The following is a 21,078-nucleotide window of genomic DNA, read 5'->3' on the forward strand; positions in this document are numbered from 1 at the left end:
AAGTTGGCATTTGATCAAGATGTTTATCTCACCCAGCATGGGTATATGTAAAATGACACCCCAAAACACATTCCCCAACTTCTCCTGAGTACGGCGATACCAGATGTGTGACACTTTTATGATGCCAAGGTGGACAAAGGGGCACCTTTCGGATTTCACCGGTCATTTTTTACACATTTTGATTGCAAAGTTCTTCTCACACATTTGGGCCCCTAAATTGCCAGGGCAGTATAACTACCCCACAAGTGACCCCATTTTGGAAAGAAGACACCCCAAGGTATTCTGTGAGGGGCATGGTGAGTTCCTAGAATTTTTAATTTTTTGTCGCAAGTTAGTGGAATATGAGACTTTGTAAGAAAAAAATAAAAAAGAAAAAATCATCATCATTTTCCGCTAACTTGTGACAAAAAATAAAAAGTTCTATGAACTCACTATGCCCATCAGCGAATACCTTAGGGTGTCTACTTTCCGAAATGGGGTCATTTGTGGGGTTTTTCTACTGTTTGGGCATTGTAGAACCTCAGGAATCATGACAGGTGCTCAGAAAATCAGAGCTGTTTCAAAAAGCGGAAATTCACATTTTTGTACCATAGTGTGTAAACGCTATAACTTTTACCCAAACCATTTTTTTTTATTTTTTTTGCCCAAACATTTTTTTTATCAAAGACATGTAGAACAATAAATTTGGCGAAAAATTTATATATGGATGTCGTTTTTTTTGAAAAATGTTACAGCTGAAAGTGAAAAATTTCATTTTTTTGCAAAAAAAACGTTACATTTTGATTAATAACAAAAAAAGTAAAAATGTCAGCAGCAATAAAATACCACCAAATGAAAGCTCTATTAGTGAGAAGAAAAGGAGGTAAAATTCATTTGGGTGGTAAGTTGCATGACCGAGCGATAAACGGAGAAAGGAGTGTAGTGCCGAAGTGTAAAAAGTGCTCTGGTCATGAAGGGGGTTTCAGCTAGCGGGGCTGAAGTGGTTAAGTAAAAGCGTGTAGTTTATTCACCAAATAACAACGTTTCGGTTTGCACACTGGAACCTTTTTCAAGCAGTGATACAAAGGGGGAGTGCACATAGCATATATATAGCATGTTCTATATCAATTAATCAATAACATGATTAAGTACAAAACATGATAAAATTGTCTCAAAATCCAAATATACATGATTCAAAAACAAGTGAGACCCATATTAAACATATACGTGACCTGAATGTATATCTCAGCAATAGTGTATATACCTAAGAGACTCTAAGTCACATTTTATGATAATTAAGACATTCATTGACACCCAGGTGATCTCATAACTAACATGATTAAAAACAGTTAAACGCTTGTAACCTGATTCGGATCCGAGCGACACATGGAGATCTGGTGTGGTGTAGAAACAACTGCGCCTGCAAAACTCTGCTTCAGCATTCATCTTGGTTTAGGCAGTCTTCTATGAACGACTGTATCGCCTAATCTACAGGTCAGCTGATCGAAAGGTCCAGTGATCGGAACGCTGGGATCACATGCAGCCTATTTGTAAACGTTCCTACGGCAACCATCACATGACTAAGGTCCTGCATTTTCTAGACAAAGCTTTTGCAGGATCTGTGTCTCTATTTACTTTATTGGCAGGTAAAGCCAACTTCATTAAAGAATAAAGCTAGCTTCCATCACCCCAAAGTAGTCACCTATATCCACACCCGCAGTTCCCGGACAACAGAGAAATATCTCAATTAAGTATTCTTGACTGACAGGCGCAAATAGCAGACTTAATTTGTGCATCTGTGGGGTCATCACTGCACCGGCCACACTGCACTTGTCCCCAAGTACAGAGTCTAGCCGTGCCCGCCAGCCCCCAAAACAGCAGAGTAAAACTGTAATGACAGAAAGCATTTTCTCCCACACAAATCGCTCCAAATAATATTCAAATCGGATGTCGGGTGACCTCATCCCATACTGTCCAAAACTGTTCTGTACTTATTGTAGTACCGTGTATATATATATATATATATATATATATATATATAGCATTAAGACAGCGCAGACCAGCAGCTCCCTCCTCATACACGGCCTGCCTGTTCGTTCATAAAGTGAGATAAGCAGGCAGGCAGCGCATGAGGAGTGAGCTGTGGCAGGCGGTGCATGACCAAGGGAGCTGCCGGTCTGAGCCGTCTTAATGCTATACATACGGTACTACAGTAAGTACAGAACAGTGCTGTATACATTAACCACTTAAGGACCACAGGTTTATACCCCCCTAGTGACCAGGCCCTTTTTTACAAATCGGCACTCCACAACTTTAGCGGTTTATTGCTCGGTCATGCAACTTACCACCCAAATGAATTTTACCTCCTTTTCTTCTCACTAATAGAGCTTTCATTTGGTGGTATTTCATTGCTGCTGACATTTTTACTTTTTTTGTTATTAATCGAAATTTAATTTAATATACAAAGTTGGCATTTGACCAAGATATTTATCTCACCCAGCATGGGTATATATAAAATGACACCCCAAAACACCTTCCCCAACTTCTCCTGAGTACGGCAATACCACATGTGTGACACTTTTCTGCAGCCTAGATGCGCAAAGGGGCCCACATTCCTTTTTAGGGGGGCATTTTTAGACATTTGGATCCCAGACTTCTTTGCACGCTTTAGGACCCCTAAAATGCCAGGGCAGTATAAATACCCCACATGTAACCCCATTTTGGAAAGAAGACACCCCAAGGTATTCAATGAGGGGCATGGCGGGTTCATAGAATTTTTTTTTTTTTGGTACAAGTTAGCGGAAATTGATTTTTTTTGTTTTTTCTCAGTCTCCCTTTCCGCTAACTTGGGACAAAAATTTCAATCTTTCATGGACTCAATATGCCCCTCAGCGAATACCTTGGGGTGTCTTCTTTCCAAAATGGGGTCATTTGTGGGGTGTTTGTACTGCCCTGGCATTTGAGGGTCTCCGCAGTCATTACATGTATGGCCAGCATTAGGAGTTTCTGCTATTCTCCTTATATTGAGCATACAGGTAATGAGATTTTTTTTTTTCCGTTCAGCCTCTGAACGGAAAAAGAAAATCTCATTACCTGTATGCTCAATATAAGGAGAATAGCAGATTTCTTCATTCGCATCGATCAATGTGGATGAGGGGGTATACGCATCTGCAAATCTGGATGACAAATGGTCTATGAGGGGCCGAATTTTATGGAGCCGGTCATAAGCAGGGTGGCCTCTTGGATGACAGGTGCTATTGTCAGCGAAATGCATAAAGCACATAATGGCCTCAAAACGCGCCCTAGACATTGCAGCAGAGAACATGGGCATGTAATGTATTGGGTCTTTAGACCAATATGACCACAATAAAAAAAAAATTGTTAGACCCATGCTGAGGAGAAGGCCCAAAAAAAATTTTAAACTCGGAAACTGTGACTGGTTTCCACCGGAAAGGCCGGGCATAGAAGCTTTCCGGATTGGCGGTAATAAACTGTGTGGCGTAGCGGTTGGTTTCTGCCACAACTAGATCATAGAGATCCGCGGTGAAGAACAGCTCAAAAAACTGAAGGGCCGATCCTAAATGAGCCGTCTCCACGCGAACTCCAGATTGGGCGGTGAAAGGGGGCTATACGGGTGCGGCGGAAGCAGGGGATTGCCAATTAGGATTTGCCAGCACCTCTGGGAGACTAAGGCCTCCTTCACACGGGCGTCATGTTTTTTAGCCGGATGCGTTCAGGGTGCGTTCAGTTAAAAGCTTGCGATTTTTCAGGCGAGTGCTGTCAGTTCATTATACGTTTGGCTCGCGTTCCGACGTTTTTCCCGTGCGTGTGATATCCGGATGGCATGCGTTTTTTTCAACGCGCGTTCAAAAAAACTGATCAATCCACTACATTCACCTGTAACTGCACACACCATATAAATACCCCCATCATGCATTGTTTTGTTGGACAGCTCCATTTTTTGGTGGAGTGGTTTGTGTGTTGATTGGTGTGTGTGTTTGTTAGTGGATTTTCCTTTGCAGGATGTCCACTTTCACCCTGTCATCCACTGACCATGTGTTTTTGCACTGGCTGGTCTCCCGCTGTTTTGGCGAACAGACAGAAATGCTTGAGGAGGAGCCGCGGAGGAAGCGCATGTGGGTGCATCCAATACTTTCGCTGCGTGCCAGCAAAGGTATCTTTGTTGGCTTGTACGCAGAGCTCCGTGCGCACCCTCCAAAGTTCTTCAATTATTGCCGCATGTCGGTGTCTACGTTTGATCATCTGTTGGAGGAGTTGAGGCCTTCCTTAACTTTTCAGGACACCAATATGCGGCGGAGTGTGTCACCTGAAGAACGGCTTATTATTACTTTAAGGTAAGACTATATATATTTTCATACTAAATACTTATTTAATGCCACCCTGTTTTCCAATACATATTTTTTAGGTCAATGGCCTATGTATTCTAAAGTTTAAATATTATCTGCCTGAGTGCGTAAATGAAGTAGACCTGTATTGAAACTCCCTGATTTGTAGTGAGAAACTGTGTGTGGTTAGATTAGTCACACCAGAATCCAGTTCCGCAGGGGTTAATTATTCAAATGCAGCCTGTAATGATGAGGACACCTCACCTGTGTGTGTATATGTTAATTGTCTTGAACTTTATCAAGGTTTAAATGCTATTCCTTATTTACTTTGATATCAGAATATAAATTATTTGTTAACTAAATATACCACTATGTGCTTGTTTCATTTATATTTTCCAGCTACTTTTCCATTAAATAATGTCAAGTAATGTTGTTGATTTACCAACATATGCTATGAAAGTATCTAATTCCCTTTTTTTTTTTCTTTTCAGATATCTGGCGACTGGTAATTCTTTTTCGTGTTTGCATTTTGTTTTTCGAATGGGCACTTCCACAATTGCTGGCGTGGTACGGGCTACATGTGCCGCCATTTGGTTGACACTGAAGGCTTCAGTGCTGCCACAACCAACCAGGCAGCAGTGGCTTGATGTAGCCCATGGCTTCCAGGAAAGGGCTCAATTTCCGAATTGTATTGGTGCCCTTGACGGGAAGCACATATGGGTTAAGAAGCCACCCAACTCAGGGTCCCAATACTATAATTATAAGCAGTTTTTCTCTGTAGTTTTGTTGGCCTTGGCTGACACAAACTACAGGTTTATCATTGTAGATATTGGGTCCTATGGAAGTTCTGCAGATGCTCGCATCTTCAGGGCTTCCAGAATGGGTCGCTGGCTTCAGTCCAACCAACTGGACGTACCACAGCCAGCAAACCTTCCTGGCTCTACTGGGCCACCTGCGCCTTATGTGGTCGTAGGGGACGAGGGATTTGCCCTTTCTAGCCACCTGATGCGTCCTTATCCTCGACGCGGTTTGGATGCCAAGAAGCGCAATTTTAATTATCGGTTAAGTAGAGCCAGAAGGTTTGTGGAGTGCTCATTCGGCATTTTTTCAAATAAATGGCGTGTTTTCCAGTCGTCAATACAGCTGGCACCACAAAATGTCAATCAGGTCATCAAGGCATGTGTAGTGCTGCATAACTACATACGCACCTATGAGGCCACACCAGAAGAAGATGCCCAAGTATACAGTACACCATCATCAAGAGACACTTTACTACTTGGACGATCTGTATCTGCTGGACTCAGAGTGCGTGATTTTTTTTCTGATTATTTTATGTCCCCTATCGGTTCTTTTCCATTTCCACAGTAGTCGTCAATTCATGGACTTTTGTGTTTGGCAGTCTATTTTCATAACCAGGATGGTTTGAGTTTAGTTCAGTTTTGCTTTTTGGAAGTTAGGGACTCGCAAGATAATGAGGACCCTTGACGTGGGTTGCGAGCTTACATATTTTGCAAAAAAAGAGTCGAATCTACCTGGTAGGTGAAATATGTACTAATACCTCATTTCTCTATTACCTCCAAAACGTGGCAAAATTTCTCTAATTTGTCCAAATGTTTTTTTTTCGGTTTGAGGAAAATCCCATTGAGAGGATTGAAACGTCGCATGCTTGGTGAATAAAGTTTTTCATTTTTCCTACTATGTGGATGTGCTGCGTAATTCTTTTTTTTTATGTTTTGTATGTATGTATAATAAAACAAGCTCATTTACATTTATTATGACCAACATTTTGATGTAAGAAGCCCTAAAAATAAAAACTATTGAACCTCAGTGTTTGTGTGCAAAATTAACTTTTCATATGTGTCCTATGTGGTTACTAATGTCTAGTCCAAATGTACTAGCTATATATTGTGGTATGTGTATGCACAATAAAATAAAATCACACACATTAGAAGCTTGAAAATAAAAATGTGTTTAATTTCACACAATATTAAAATAAAATCGGGGGTATATGAAAATAAATAAATGTATCAGCCAAAATTCCTACAAATTTACATATTGCCTTGATGGCGAACAAGATCCCTGATAAGGAGGGGCAGAATATTGTGAGGGTCCAGCCTGATTTGGACCTTGTCCCTCAAAAGGAGCCCTGGAATATTGGCCCTGGGAAGGGGGGCCGGAATATTGGCCCTGGGAAGGGGGGCCGGAATATTGGCCCTGGGAAGGAGCCCTTGAATATTGGGCCTGGGAAGGGGGGCCAAGGCATTGTGGTGGGCCAGCTCGACTGGGCGAGGGTCCCGGAGGACCATAGCTCGGCTCCCCCTGAATCTGGGGAACATATGGCGCCATTGGTGGCCCATAATGATCCCTTGGGGGGGGCATTTGTGGTTGGTCGGGGAATGGCTGGGAAACAGTGGGGTGTTTGGGGACAATTAGTTGCCCATAGCGGCGTAAATTTTCGAGGGCATCATGCATGATCGAGGGATCAGGAAGCGAATTCGCTAGCTCCAGAACGATTTCTACGGAAGTTCTTGTCCGTAACGATCGTTCTGGAGGTAGCTGCCGCATATAATGGGCCAGACTACGGGCAAACATATCGTGATGATCCTCCTGCCGAGCCCGAGATAAATAATCCAAAACTTGGACATTCACGTTGGACTCGGCAGGGGGATTTGCCCGTCGTCTGGACCTGATCGGTAGAGCCAGAGGGAGGGGGGGGAATCAGCTCCTGATGCTGCAGGAGGCTCGGAAGGTGCTGGTGTTGGTCCCGGAAGACTCTCCTGCTGCCCAGCTGTCGGCTCCTCGTCACAGGCACTTGACAATTGGGGTGCTGATTCTTCTTCATCCTCCTCTAGGTTGTCCTCCGTTCTACAAAAGGATGAAAATATATAAACATGACGATTCGCCAAAAAACGATTAACATATTCCTGTCATGAGCTACACCATCTACATTTGTCACATAGTACTAACAGGCCCAACAAACCGAGGTTTCATTTTGGCTAACCATTCGGGGCTTGTGCCCCATATGTTTGGTCCAGTGCCCTGAATGTTATGCTGGATTGCTGATAGAATGTTAAGGAAATATTCCAGTGAATTTTTCCATTGATTGGAACTGGCCAACCCCCTGATCACCCCCCTTGTACTAGTTCCGCTACTTATCTGCTGCGATTGAGCACCGATGGCACAGAAGTGACTGAACTCATGCCAACGCAGCAGATAAGTAGCGGAACTAGTACAAGGGGGGTTGGGGGTTGATCTGGGGGTCGCCCAGATGGCTAGTCTCTTCGCAGTAGTTATTAAACCACTTTCAGCACTCCCCCATTCACTGAAGGGGGGACTGCTGAAAGGGGTTAATAACTAGTGTGATGCCCCCCTCCCCCCCGGGGATAGCGACATAGCTTCATGGGTGGAACTTTGATTCACGGGGGTGTTGGACAGTGGCCTTGTGCCTCAGATGTTTTCACACACTAGCAACTCCCCTGCCAACCTAAAATAGACATATGTGGTAATTGTGGTAGTATAGATGTAGCAGGGATAACCCACACACTCAGAAATATAAGGTCTATACTCATGTATACTATCGTGTTAACTTTAACCAAAACGAGGAAACGAAAATTTGAAAATACATTTATTACACATCTTATGTCCCATAGAGCATGTGGGTTCATCCTGCTACATTATTTACGTACCATCAATCTTTACTCAACTTATCATTTTAATCTCCTACTTTAGGTTAAGAAAGGAGCAATGCGAATGTTTGCTAGTGATAAATATGACATTTCACATTGATCCATTCAAAACATTCACAGTATGTAAAAATTCCCCATACAGTGCGTATAGCTTATTGTGTAGAATGGACTTACGGACGCAGATCCATGACAGCGCGGAGGAACATTAGCTGCTCCCGGAAGAGGTACGGCCTTTTCTTGGGGAGACCAGCCCCGCTCCGCCCCTGCTTTCTCATTTCCTTGCGGAATTGGTCTTGGCAGCTCCGCCAACGATTCTTGACCTCTTCAACTGGTAATAGAAAGGCAATAAAGGAACATGAATCAATTTCTAAAGTGATAGGTAAACAAAGGTATAACAAGGCCTATATACTAGGGAGGACAACATAGATCAAACATGTATACATTGTTAACTTACTTAAATTCCGGCGACTTTGCCCTTTGGTCGTTTGCCATATGGCTGCAAATAGATCCTGGGTAACCTCCTCCCAGGCAGCGTCCTTTTTATATCGGTCCTGGTAGTCCGAACAACGGAGATCCCAGAGGCAGGGCCTATCCTGCACCAGGACAATGAGCTTCTCAACATCCATGCCTCGAGGATTTTTGGGCATGCTGCCGATAATTCGCTCCGCGAGGGCTTGAAATAGATCCAGCAAACTTCTCCCTCATGTGCTGCCAAAAACCACATGCAGACCGACACAGAGAAAAAAAACGCCTACTTCCTGTATTATATAGCCCAGGAGTGTTGCTAAGTGACTTCCGTCAAAAAAAACTGAACGCAACGCATGTATATCCAGATGCCATCCGATTTGCACGCACCCCATTCACTTCTATGGGGCCTGCGTCACGTCAAAATCGGACAATATAGAGCATGCTGCGATTTGCACTGAACGCAAAAGTATTAAGGCTGATTTCAGCCTGTATTTGTGGGCAGGGCGTAAGCTCCCTATATATACCCGCCACTCCTATCCACTGGTGGTGTGTCTTACTCACTTTCGTAGGAGGAGCCACATCTAGCTGCCGGCACGTGCAAGCATCGCGGTTGTTTCAAAGTTTTCGGTTCGCTACACGGTTTAGTGCAATACTTAAAGTGTTTTTCTGGTCCGTCACCAGGTGAGTACCTGTCCAATGGAGCGCGCCGTATACTTACGGCCACGGGTCGGTCTCCCCTTCTCGCTGATGATGTGCGGTTCACGGTGGAACGCACACGTGACCGCCGGGCCTCCACAGGCATGTTCAGCCGAGCGCCGAAGAAATGTCCCTCCTGCACACGTCTACCGCTCGCTCTGCCTTCCGGAGCTCCTACGGTGGGACGAAATGGGCAGTCGGGGGCAGCTATGTTCAGTTAGGGAAGAGTACAAATTCTAGGTTCCCCTTGAAAGGCGGCCAGGGGCGCAGCACACTCATCAATACAAGCATGTCCAGACTTTCCCCATCATTATCTTGAAAGGCGTCACAGGGGGAAGCAGGGTGTGAGCCGGGTGCCAGCAGCGAGTCGTGCGGTCGCAGCCTGGAGCTCAGCCTGTGTTGGTGGCAAGAATTAAGGGCTCATTCGGGTTGTTTTGGGGCTGGGGCTGCGCTGTGACATGGAGGCTGTGCCACGCTGGATCTGGTGGTTGTTAGGGGGGTCGCAGTGTCAACAGGTTCAGGGCTCCACTTGCACGTGACTTGCTCCAGCGTTTTTTCTGCGGCGTGTGGCTTGCCAAACATGAGTCAACAGTGAAGAGTGAAGGAAGTTAAATTGCTATATGCCACTTGTATTGTCACCTGGATCGCCCAGGCCGAGTTAAGTATCGTATGTCACCTGGATCGCCCAGGTTCAGCTCGCTCTTGATGCTACTCTAGGTCACTGTTTTGTCACCTGGATCGCCCAGGCCGAATCAAATGTTGTGTGTTACCTGGACCATCCAGGCCAAGTTACATGTTTGTGTTTTACCTGGATCACCCAGGACGAGTTAAATGTTGCATGTCGCCTGGATCGCCCAGGTTCCGCCATTGCAGTTAACATGCTATGTCATTTATATGTTACCTGGGTCGCCCAGGACGAGTTAAATGTTGTACGTCACCTGTTTCGCCCAGGTTCAGCCATTTCAGTTACCATGCTAGATGTCATTTGTGTCGTTACCTGGGTCGCCAGGTCAAATTGAATGTTGTATGTTACCTGGATTGCCCAGGACGAGTCAAATGTTATGTGTCACCTGGATCGCCTAGGTTCAGCCGCTGCTCATTCTACGCTATATGTCATGTTTTTTTTATCAGGTTTATCTAGGCTAAGTCTTTTCACACGTCCCTTCAGTTTATTCAGGCTCAGTCTTTAGTTAGGAGTCTCCTAAAGGATCGTCAGGAGAGCTCGCGGTCCTCATCCTATCTCCACGGTTACAATATTGAGTCTACTTAAAAATAAAAAAAAAACACAGCAGAGATGAGCAATGCAGCAGAGACGGCACAGGTAAGAAGCAGTGGGCACATCGGGTGCCGGGGGCAAGTCGGGCAGTAGTAGCCCGGCACCCAGCCTGTGTCAGGGGCAATATTGCAAAATATATACATATTATCTTGACAAACAGGTCAGTTAAGGTCTATTTGGACTATGCAGGCCGGGGTTGCTTCATAATATGGAGGCGGGGCCTCACGATGCCAGCAGGTACCAGGGGTCCACGATTGCGCGTAATAGGCTCATCGCTTTCCAACACATGTCCTAGCCGGGAGTATTTGACAGTGATGAGTGAACAGTCTCAAACAGGACCGTATGTTATCCGGTCCGTCCGAGTTCAGCCACTGCAAATACCGGCTATGTCATTTGTCTGTCGCCTGGATCGTCCAGGCCGAGTTCAATGTTATGTCACCTGGATCGTCCAGTCCGAGTTTATTGTTGTATGTCACCTGGATCGTCCAGGCCATGTTAAATGTTGCATGTCACCTGGCTCGCCCAGGTTCAGCCGCTGCCGTTACCAGCTATGTCTTTGTCTGTTACCTGGATCGTCCAGGCCGAGTAAAAATGTTGTATGTCACCTGGATCGTCCAGGCCGAGTTCAATGTCGTATGTTACCTGGATCGTCCAGGCCGAGTTCAATGTTGTATGTCACCTGGATCGTCCAGGCCGAGTTCAATGTTGTATGTCACCTGAATCGTCCAGGTCGAGTTCAATGTTGTATGTTACCTGGATCGTCCAGGCCATGTTAAAAATGTTGCATGTCACCTGGATCGCCCAGGTTCAGCCGCTGCCGTTACCAGCTATGTCTTTGTCTGTTACCTGGATAGCCCAGGCCAGATTAAATGTCATATGTCACCTGGATCGTCCAGGCCGAGTTCAATGTTGTATGTCACCTGGATCGTCCAGGCCGAGTTCAATGTTGTATGTCACCTGGATCGTCCAGGCCATGTTAAATGTTGCATGTCACCTGGATCGCCCAGGTTCAGCCGCTGCCGTTACCAGCTATGTCTTTGTCTGTTACCTGGATAGCCCAGGCCAGATTAAATGTCATATGTTACCTGGATCGTCCAGGCCGAGTTCAATGTTGTATGTCACCTGGATCGTCCAGGCCGAGTTCAATGTTGTATGTTACCTGGATCGTCCAGGCCGAGTTCAATGTTGTATGTCACCTGGATCGTCCAGGCCGAGTTTAATGTTGCATGTCACCTGGATCGTCCAGGTTCAGCCGCTGCCGTTACCAGCTATGTCTTTGTCTGTTACCTGGATCGTCCAGGCCGTGCTAAATGTGGTATGTCACCTGGATCGCCAGGCCGAGTGTTACCTGGATCGTCCAGGCCATGTTAAATGATGTATGTCACCGGGACCGCCCAGGTTCAGCTACTGCTGTTGTCATGCCATGCCATTTGCCTCGTCTCCTGGATTCCCCAGGACAAGCTAAATGTTTGGGTGACAACTGGACCGTCAGGCCTAGCCGCTGCTGTTACCACGCTATATGTCATGTTAAAGCTGCCACATCCCACTTCAGTCTATCCAGGCTCGGCCTTTAGTTAGGGGGCTCCTGGACGGTCAAGGGGGTCTCATGGTCCTCATCCGATTTCCACGGTTACGTTATTTAATCAACTTAAATGTTCCCCTCAGATTCCTAGAAGTGTCTTCCGGCCACTATCGTTTTCAAATCAGACAAGGCCTCCACAAGGTAAGAAATGCGCAACAAGGGTAAAGGCGGTTTCAGCAGCGAAACACCTCATAAGACAGTCGTTAGCTCCAAATATGACCAGGAATTACAGAGCTGGGTGGAAAGCGTTCGATAGTTTAGACTTCTCTACACTCAGGGTGGCTGGGACGAAATATCTTACATATTGGCGTTCATAGCTTTCTGTCTCTCCCAACAGAAGCTTTCGTACAATGCCATCAGATTGTGCCTACCAGGCCTCCAACACCACTTCATACTTAATAACCCAGGTCGCTCTTCCATTTTTGTCCAACCAGGCCATCAAGGCGGCTCTCAGGGGAATCTAAAAAAAAAAACGCAGAGCAGGCTTCCACCCGCACACAGCCAGTGTCCAGCGAGCGTTGAAGGATTTGTCTTCTGCACTGGACGGCAACCCTTTTTGGGCCTTTTTACCAGCGGTAATTCAAGAGGCCATGTTCCTATGGCTTCCTCCGGTTAGGAGAGTTCACTAGCAGCTCTCTGGGACACGACTGTCTCCGCATAGAACAGCTGTCTTGGCATAATAACCACCACATACTCAGTATCCCGTTGACCAAGACAAGCCAGATGGGGCCGCCCACGGAAATAAATATTTTCCCACCCAGAATAGCTGGTGCCCGGTCCAGATCCTCAATAAATTAATGTCCCTATTGCAAATAGCACCTCCTGTCAGTCCTCTCCTGCCCTTCAAGAACAAGCCTCAAACCAATTCACGTCCCATATCTGCTCCCTGGCGGCAGGTCTTGGGTACGACCCAAGAGTCATTTCGGGCCATTCATGCCACATCGGGGCAGCATCGTCAGCTTCAAACCCCAGGTCCCCGCTCATGTTATCCGATCAATGGGGCGCTGGAGATAATCTTGATTCGGCAGGTACGTTCCCAGTCCACACAGGGAGATCTCCCAGGCTTTCAGTTATTGGCGTTATAGGTCATGCGTGTTGGAAAAATACAAATAATTGGTCTAGTCAACATAGTGTCCTTGACTTTTTGCCCTCTCCAGGCCTACCCACGCCCGTGGCTCCAGGCACAACTCAGCCATATAGTTCAGGTTTGGCATGCCTTACCCACGACCAATACGTATGCAGCCCTGCCCATAAGTGATGCGTTAAAAACAACGCTCATGTGCACAGCCCAATAGAAATGAATGGGTCAGGATTTAGTGCGGGTGCCATACGTTCGCCGCACGGATCGCACCCGCACGGAAAAATCGCCCGTGTGAAAGGGGCCTAAGGGTTCTACGGGCCTGTGAACGCGGTGGCTGGGAATACGGCAGTGCTGGTAGAAGGTCCAGGGTGTGCTGTGCTGCGCTGCTGGTGTATGCCGCACCATAAACAAGATCAGCGCTAGCACCACTCTGCTGCAAATGAGGATCATCATGCGGGGTATGCAGAACTCTGACATGGGATCGGGTACGCCTGACCATAGCAGGGACCTCTACCTCGTCATCTTCGCTAGCGGTTAGAGTGCAACTGCTGTCTACAGGTTCATATTCTGAACCACTGGATTCAGCGGATGAGGCGTCCCCATCACTTTCATCCATCACGGCCAGAATCCTGTAGGCCTCTTCAGCGGAATACCCCTTGTTTGACATTTTGGGTTCACTAAATTTAGGGGGTATTCCTCTGAGACTACCTGGGAAAAAGAGCAAACCTACCTAGTAAAAAGGAGTGCTTGCGAAATAAAGCTGCGATCGCTAATAAAGATCCAAAAAGCTCAAAAGTGATCTTTTATAGTGGCGCAGCGATTTTACTGTGTTTTTGCAGTGATCAGAAAAAAAAAAATTCTGTCACTGCGGTGGGGCGGACTGAACGCAAGTGTGCGCACAAGATCAGGCCTGATCGGGCGAACACTGCGTTTTTTTGTAGAACCTAAGGTGACCCTAATGTACTGATATAGATCTGATTGCGATCAGTATTGATCACTTACAGATACTATATAGTACTAGTGCTGATTAGCGACAGCGATGACGCTAATCAGCGACTAATCAGTGACTGCGGTGCGGTGGGCTGGGCGCTAAACTATCTAGAAAGTAGCTAACTACCTGGCAGGGATGAGGGACCCTTACAGGGGGGGGTGATCAATGACAGGGGGGTGGATAAGGGGGTGATCAGGGAGTCTAATATGGGTGATCAGGTGCTAAATAAGGGGTTAATAAATGATAGGGTAATATCTAATGTGTAGTGTGATGATTTGGTGCTACTTACAGAGCTGCCTGTGTCCTCTGGTGGTCGATCCAAGCAAAAGGGACCACCAGAGGAGCAGGTAGCAGTTATATCAGACGCTATTTTCAAAATAGCGTCTGACATAACCATTTCATTGGTCGATTCAAAAATCCACAGCCTGCCAGCCAATGATCGCGGCAGGCAGGCTGTAGATGAACTTGTGCACTACGCGATCCTGTGAATGTGCGCTCCTGTGTGCGCGCGTTCACAGGAAATCTCGGCTCACGCGATTTGACGCCAATCGGTGTTAGTGTAGCCTGAGAGCGCGGCAACAATGACGGCATTAGGTGTGCGGCAAGTGGTTAAGATATGGATCGGATTGAATGTACTTAACAGCTGCGGGGCCCGGTGTATTAGAGTAGAATCACTGCACCGGGCCCCGCCATGAGTGTCCCTCCACATTGATGCATCTGATGGGGGCTCTGTAGATGACACTTATGGGGATCTGTGGATTACATAAGTGTCATCCACAGAGCCCCATCAGTGTCATCCACAGATCCCCCCATCAGTGTCATCCACAGATCCCCCCATCAGTGTCATCCACAGATCCCCCCATCAGTGTCATCCACAGATCCCCCATCAGTGTCATCCACAGATCCCCCCATCAGTGTCATCCACAGATCCCCCCATCAGTGTCATCCACAGATCCCCCATCAGTGTCATCCACAGATCCCCCCATCAGTGTCATCCACAGATCCCCCCATCAGTGTCATCCACAGATCCCCCCATCAGTGTCATCCACAGATCCCCCCATCAGTGTCATCCACAGATCCCCCCATCAGTGTCATCCACAGATCCCCCCATCAGTGTCATCCACAGATCCCCCCATCAGTGTCATCCACAGATCCCCCCATGAGTGTCATCCACAGATCCCCCCATCAGTGTCATCCACAGATCCCCCCATCAGTGTCATCCACAGATCCCCCCATCAGTGTCATCCACAGATCCCCCCATCAGTGTCATCCACAGATCCCCCCCATAACAGTGTGTCATCCACAGATCCCCCCCCATAACAGTGTGTCATCCACAGATCCCCCCCCCCATAACAGTGTGTCATCCACAGATCCCCCCATAACAGAGTTTCACCCACAGATCCCCCCCCATAACAGTGTGTCATCCACAGATCCCCCCCCATAACAGTGTGTCATCCACAGATCCCCCCCATAACAGTGTGTCATCCACAGATTCCCCCCCCCCCATAACAGTGTGTCATCCACAGATCCCCCCATAACAGTGTGTCATCCACAGATCCCCCCCCCCATAACAGTGTGTCATCCACAGATCCCCCCCCCATAACAGTGTGTCATCCACAGATCCCCCCCCCCATAACAGTGTGTCATCCACAGATCCCCCCCCCATAACAGTGTGTCATCCACAGATCCCCCCCATAACAGTGTGTCATCCACAGATCCCCCCATAACAGTGTGTCATCCACAGATCCCCCCCCATAACAGTGTGTCATCCACAGATCCCCCCCCCCATAACAGTGTGTCATCCACAGATCCCCCCCCCCATAACAGTGTGTCATCCACAGATCCCCCCATAACAGTGTGTCATCCACAGATCCCCCCCCCCATAACAGTGTGTCATCCACAGATCCCCCCCCATAACAGTGTGTCATCCACAGATCCCCCCCCCCATAACAGTGTGTCATCCACAGATCCCCCCCCCATAACAGTGTGTCATCCACAGATCCCCCCATAACAGTGTGTCATCCACAGATCCCCCCCATAACAGTGTGTCATCCACAGATCCCCCCCATAACAGTGTGTCATCCACAGATCCCCCCCATAACAGTGTGTCATCTACAGATCCCCCCCATAACAGTGTGTCATCCACAGATCCCCCCATAACAGTGTATCATCCACAGATCCCCCCCATAACAGTGTGTCATCCACAGATCCCCCCCATAACAGTGTGTCATCCACACAGACCCCCCCCCCATAACAGTGTGTCATCCACAGATCCCCCCCCATAACAGTGCGTCATCCACAGATCCCCCCCATAACAGTGCGTCATCCACAGATCCCCCCCATAACAGTGCGTCATCCACAGATCCCCCCCATAACAGTGCGTCATCCACAGACCACCATTAGTTCAAAACCTACCAAAAGCACACCTTTTGGTTCAAATGTTTTTTTTATTTTCCTTCTCAAAAACCTAGGTGCGTCTTAAAAAAGCGGTAATATACCAGAGTCCACAGAAAATCTACTACTAAACGAGATAGACAAGGCGGCAAATCATAATGAGGTGGTTATTATGGGGGACTTAAACTACCCAGATATAGACTGGGAAACTGAAACTTGTATATCTCATAAAGGAAACAGGTTCTTGGCAATAACTGCCAACCGGTTCAGGATCCGACTAGAGGGACGGCCATACTGGACTTGGTATTAACCAATAGGCCTGACAGAAAAACAGACGTGCAGGGACACCTGGGAATTGGGAAATAGTGACCATAAAGTAATAACCTTCCAATTATCATTAAAAAGAGTGTTTCTACAGGGAGAAACAAAAATGCCATACTTCAAAAAAGCTAAATTTAGCCAACTAAGAGAGGCCATAGGCCTAACTAACTGGGACAAAGTCCTCCAAAATAAAAATACAGTGACAAAAATGGCATATCTTTAAAAGCATCCTAAAATCTCATTTAGAGGTTAAGGAACAAAAATAAATCAATGTGGATAAATAGAACTGTAACGAAAGCAATAAATGACAAAAAGAAAGCATATAAATCACTAAAACAGGAGGGTAGCACGGAAGTACTGAAAAACTATAAGGAAAAAAATTGAATGTGTAAAATATGCAGACTCTGTACTGACAGGGAATGTCCCACAGGATTGGCGCATAGCAAATGTGGTGCCAATATTCAAAAAGGGTCCAAAAACAGAGCCCAGAAACTATAGACCGGTAAGTTTAACATCTGTTGTGGGTAAACTGTTTGAAGGTTATCTAAGAGTTGCTATCTTAGAGCATCTCAACGGAAATAAGAAAATAACGCCATATCAGCATGGCTTCATGAGGGATCGATCATGCCAAACTAATTTAATCAGTTTCTATGAGGAGGTCTTGACAGCAGCGAATCAATGGATGTTGTATATCTGGACTTCTCCAAAGCATTTGACACTGTACCACATAAAAAGTTAGTATATAAAATGAGAATGCTCGGACTGGGAGAAAATGTCTGTATGTAGGTAAGTAACTGGCTGAGTGATAGAAAACAGAGTGGTAATTAACGGTACATACTCAGATTGGGTCACTGTCACTAGTGGGGTACCTCAGGGGTCAGTATTGGGCCCTATTCTCCAATATATTTATTAATGATCTTGTAGAAGGCTTGCATAGTAAAATATAAATTTTCGCAGATGACACTAAACTGTGTAAAGCAATTAACACTGAAGAAGACAGTATACTACTACAGAGGGATCTGGATAGATTGGAGGCTTGGGCAGAGAAGTGGCAGATGAGGTTTAACACTGACAAATGTAAAGTTATGTACATGGGAAGAAATAATGCAAGTCACCCGTACATACTAAATGGTAAAACACTCGGTAACACTGACATGGAAAAGGATCTAGGAATTTTAATAAACAGCAAACTAAGCTGCAACAACCAGTGTCAGGCAGCTGCTGCCAAGGCCAATAAGAAAATGGGTTGCATCAAAAGGGGCATAGATGCCCGTGATAAGAACATAGTCCTACCACTTTACAAATCATTAGTCAGACCACACATGGAGTACTGTGTACAGTTCTGGGCTTCTGTGAACAAGGCAGACATAGCAGAGCTGCAGAGGGTTCAGAGAAGGGCAACTAAAGTAATAACTGGAATTGGGCAACTACAGTAACCTGAAAGATTATCAAAATTAGGGCTATTCACTTTAGAAAAAAGACAACTGAGGGGAGATCTAATTACTATGTATAAATATATCAGGGGTCAGTACAGAGATCTCTTCCATCATCTATTTATACCCAGGACTGTGACGAGGGGACATCCTCTGCGTCTGGAGGAAAGAAGGTTTGTACACAAACATAGCAGAGGATTCTTTATGGTAAGAGCAGTGAGACTATGGAACTCTCTGCCTGAGGAGGTGGTGATGGTGAGTACAATAAAGGAATTCAAGAGGGGCATGGATGTATTTCAGGAGTGTAATAATATTACAGGCTATAGCTACTAGAGAGGGGTCGTTGATCCAGGGAGTTATTCTGATTGCCTGATTGGAGTTGGGAAGGAATTTTTTATTCCCCTTAAGTGGGGAAAATTGGCTTCTACCTCAGTTTTTTTTTTTTTGCCTTCCTCTGGATCAACTTGCAGGGTGACAGGCTGGATGGACAAATGTCTTTTTTCGGCCTTATGTACTATGTTACTATGTATATAAAATCCAGCCAGCAGTCTCAGCTGGGTGTGGTTTTTCTCCATCTGACAGAGAAGCTGGGGAGTCTCTGTGTTTTGAGATCTGTTAATTTGTGCCATGCTAAAGGGCTGAGAGCCGCATGCCGGGAAACAGGCCCCTAAAGCCTGCTGTGGACTGCAGGCAGAAAACTGCTAACCAGGTGAAGATTTTGTTCTATGGACATTGCATGGTGTGAACCAACACCAAGACTGTGGACGGTCATTTTGTTTTTCCTTATGTGTGAATAAACACCGAACTGTTTAAGTTAAAGACTTTGTGATTGCCTCTATACTGCATCCGCTAGCCTGTCTACCAGAGCAAAACCCCACTATATATATAAGTAGCAAAGAAATGAGGCAGCACTCCAACGTCAGGTGAAAGAAATCGTGGATCCTTTATTCCCCTCTGCAACGTTTCAACCGCTCGTTGCGGTCTTTATCAAGCATAGTTTACAAGTGTCATCCAGGGGTATATATACCCAGAGTGCATTGTGACAATACAAGTGAAAATTATTCAATTACATCAGTGTAAACAACTTAATATAGCAAAAATTATCACCGGAATAAAAACAGCATCACAGCACTTTGACGTTCGTTGCTCCCTCGCCTTGATGACTTCATCCGGCGCCGCCCTCTGACGTGTCAGGTGGGAGTTGCGATAGTCATGTGGTTGATCAGGTGATCTATCCCGTGACTTGCGTGATTCCTCCTGTCTTGTTTTGTTTGGGTAGTGTTGCTAGGCGTTTGGACATGCGCAGCTGGGGTTGGAGGACGCGGATTTTGGCGCCGTAGTCATCCACTGCTGTGTGAGTTTGTTTTATGTTTTTTAATCATGATTATAATCAACACGTTTACACATGTGGTGAATCACTGACAGAATGAGCCCTATTTAGAGTATTTATGCTACGGCATTAATATGACCATGTATATCAATATTTCACATTATATGCACAAACTGTATGTTATTACTGTGATGCTGTTTTTATTCCGGTGATAATTTTTGCTATATTAAGTTGTTTACACTGATGTAATTGAATAATTTTTACTTGTATTGTCACAATGCACTCTGGGTATATATACCCCTGGATGACACTTGTAAACTATGCTTGATAAAGACCGCAATGAGCGGTTGAAACGTTGCAGAGGGGAATAAAGGAGCCACGATTTCTTTCACCTGACGTTGGAGTGCTGCCTCATTTTTTTGCTACTTATATCTACGTTCAGCCGTTTGAGCCTGCGGTTTTGAGGATATTTTTGCACCCGCTTTATTTTTTGTCTTGTGCTGCTGGTTTTCTCTTTTTTGGTGTGTGTGTGTATATATATATATATATATATATATATATATACATATATATATTTATTTTTTGAGTGAATCAAAGTGAAACGAATTGACTCTAATCCAAATTTCAGGAAAAATTTGATTCGCCACAAAGTCGAATTTCCTTGCGCTTCATGATAAAAAAACAAATAGCAGTAAAAAGATTACATACTCACCTCATCCATTTGCTTGTGAAAGGCCGTCGCTGCCATCTTGATTGAAGAAACCGCACAAAATCTCTTACGCTGGGATGTGTGACATCACCACATCAGCACGCTGGCTGCGCACAGTGACGTCATCATTGTTTTTTTACCCCTGATTAACCCCTGAAAGGCTTTAATGTTAATGTCAGATGCCACGAACAGCAATTAACACGGCATCTGAGGTGTTCAATGATGGGGGAGGTGCGATCACCTTTCCCCATCATTGTGCCCATTACATACAATAGAATGTAAATCGTTATGAAGTCCTTTGTAATAAATATATTATTAAATCTATTATACAAACTGTATGACAACATGAAGTAGGCTAAAAGATCCTAAAAAGCAATACATCATGCCCCAATCTGAAGAAATTCAGGAACATATGAGAAAGAAAGTCAGTGACATCTATCAGTCTGAAAAAGGTTACTAAGCCATTTCTAAGGCTCTAGGACTCCATGAACCACCGTGAGAGTCATTATCCACAAATGGAGAAACCATGGAACAGTGGTGAACCTTCCCAGGAGTGGCCGGACTACCAAAATTACTACAAGAGTGCATTGACGACTCATCCACGAGGTTACAAAATAAACCAGAACAACATCTAAAGCGCTGCAGGCCTCACTTGCCTTAGTTAAGGTCAGTGTTCATGATTCAACAATAAGAAAGACTGGGCAAACATTGTATGCATGGGAGAGTTCCAAGGCGAAAACCACTGTTGACCAAAAAGAACACAAAGGCCCCAAAACATCTTAATAA

The sequence above is a fragment of the Bufo gargarizans genome, chromosome 5 (assembly GCF_014858855.1).
Source record: "Bufo gargarizans isolate SCDJY-AF-19 chromosome 5, ASM1485885v1, whole genome shotgun sequence".
Taxonomy (NCBI): domain Eukaryota; kingdom Metazoa; phylum Chordata; class Amphibia; order Anura; family Bufonidae; genus Bufo; species Bufo gargarizans.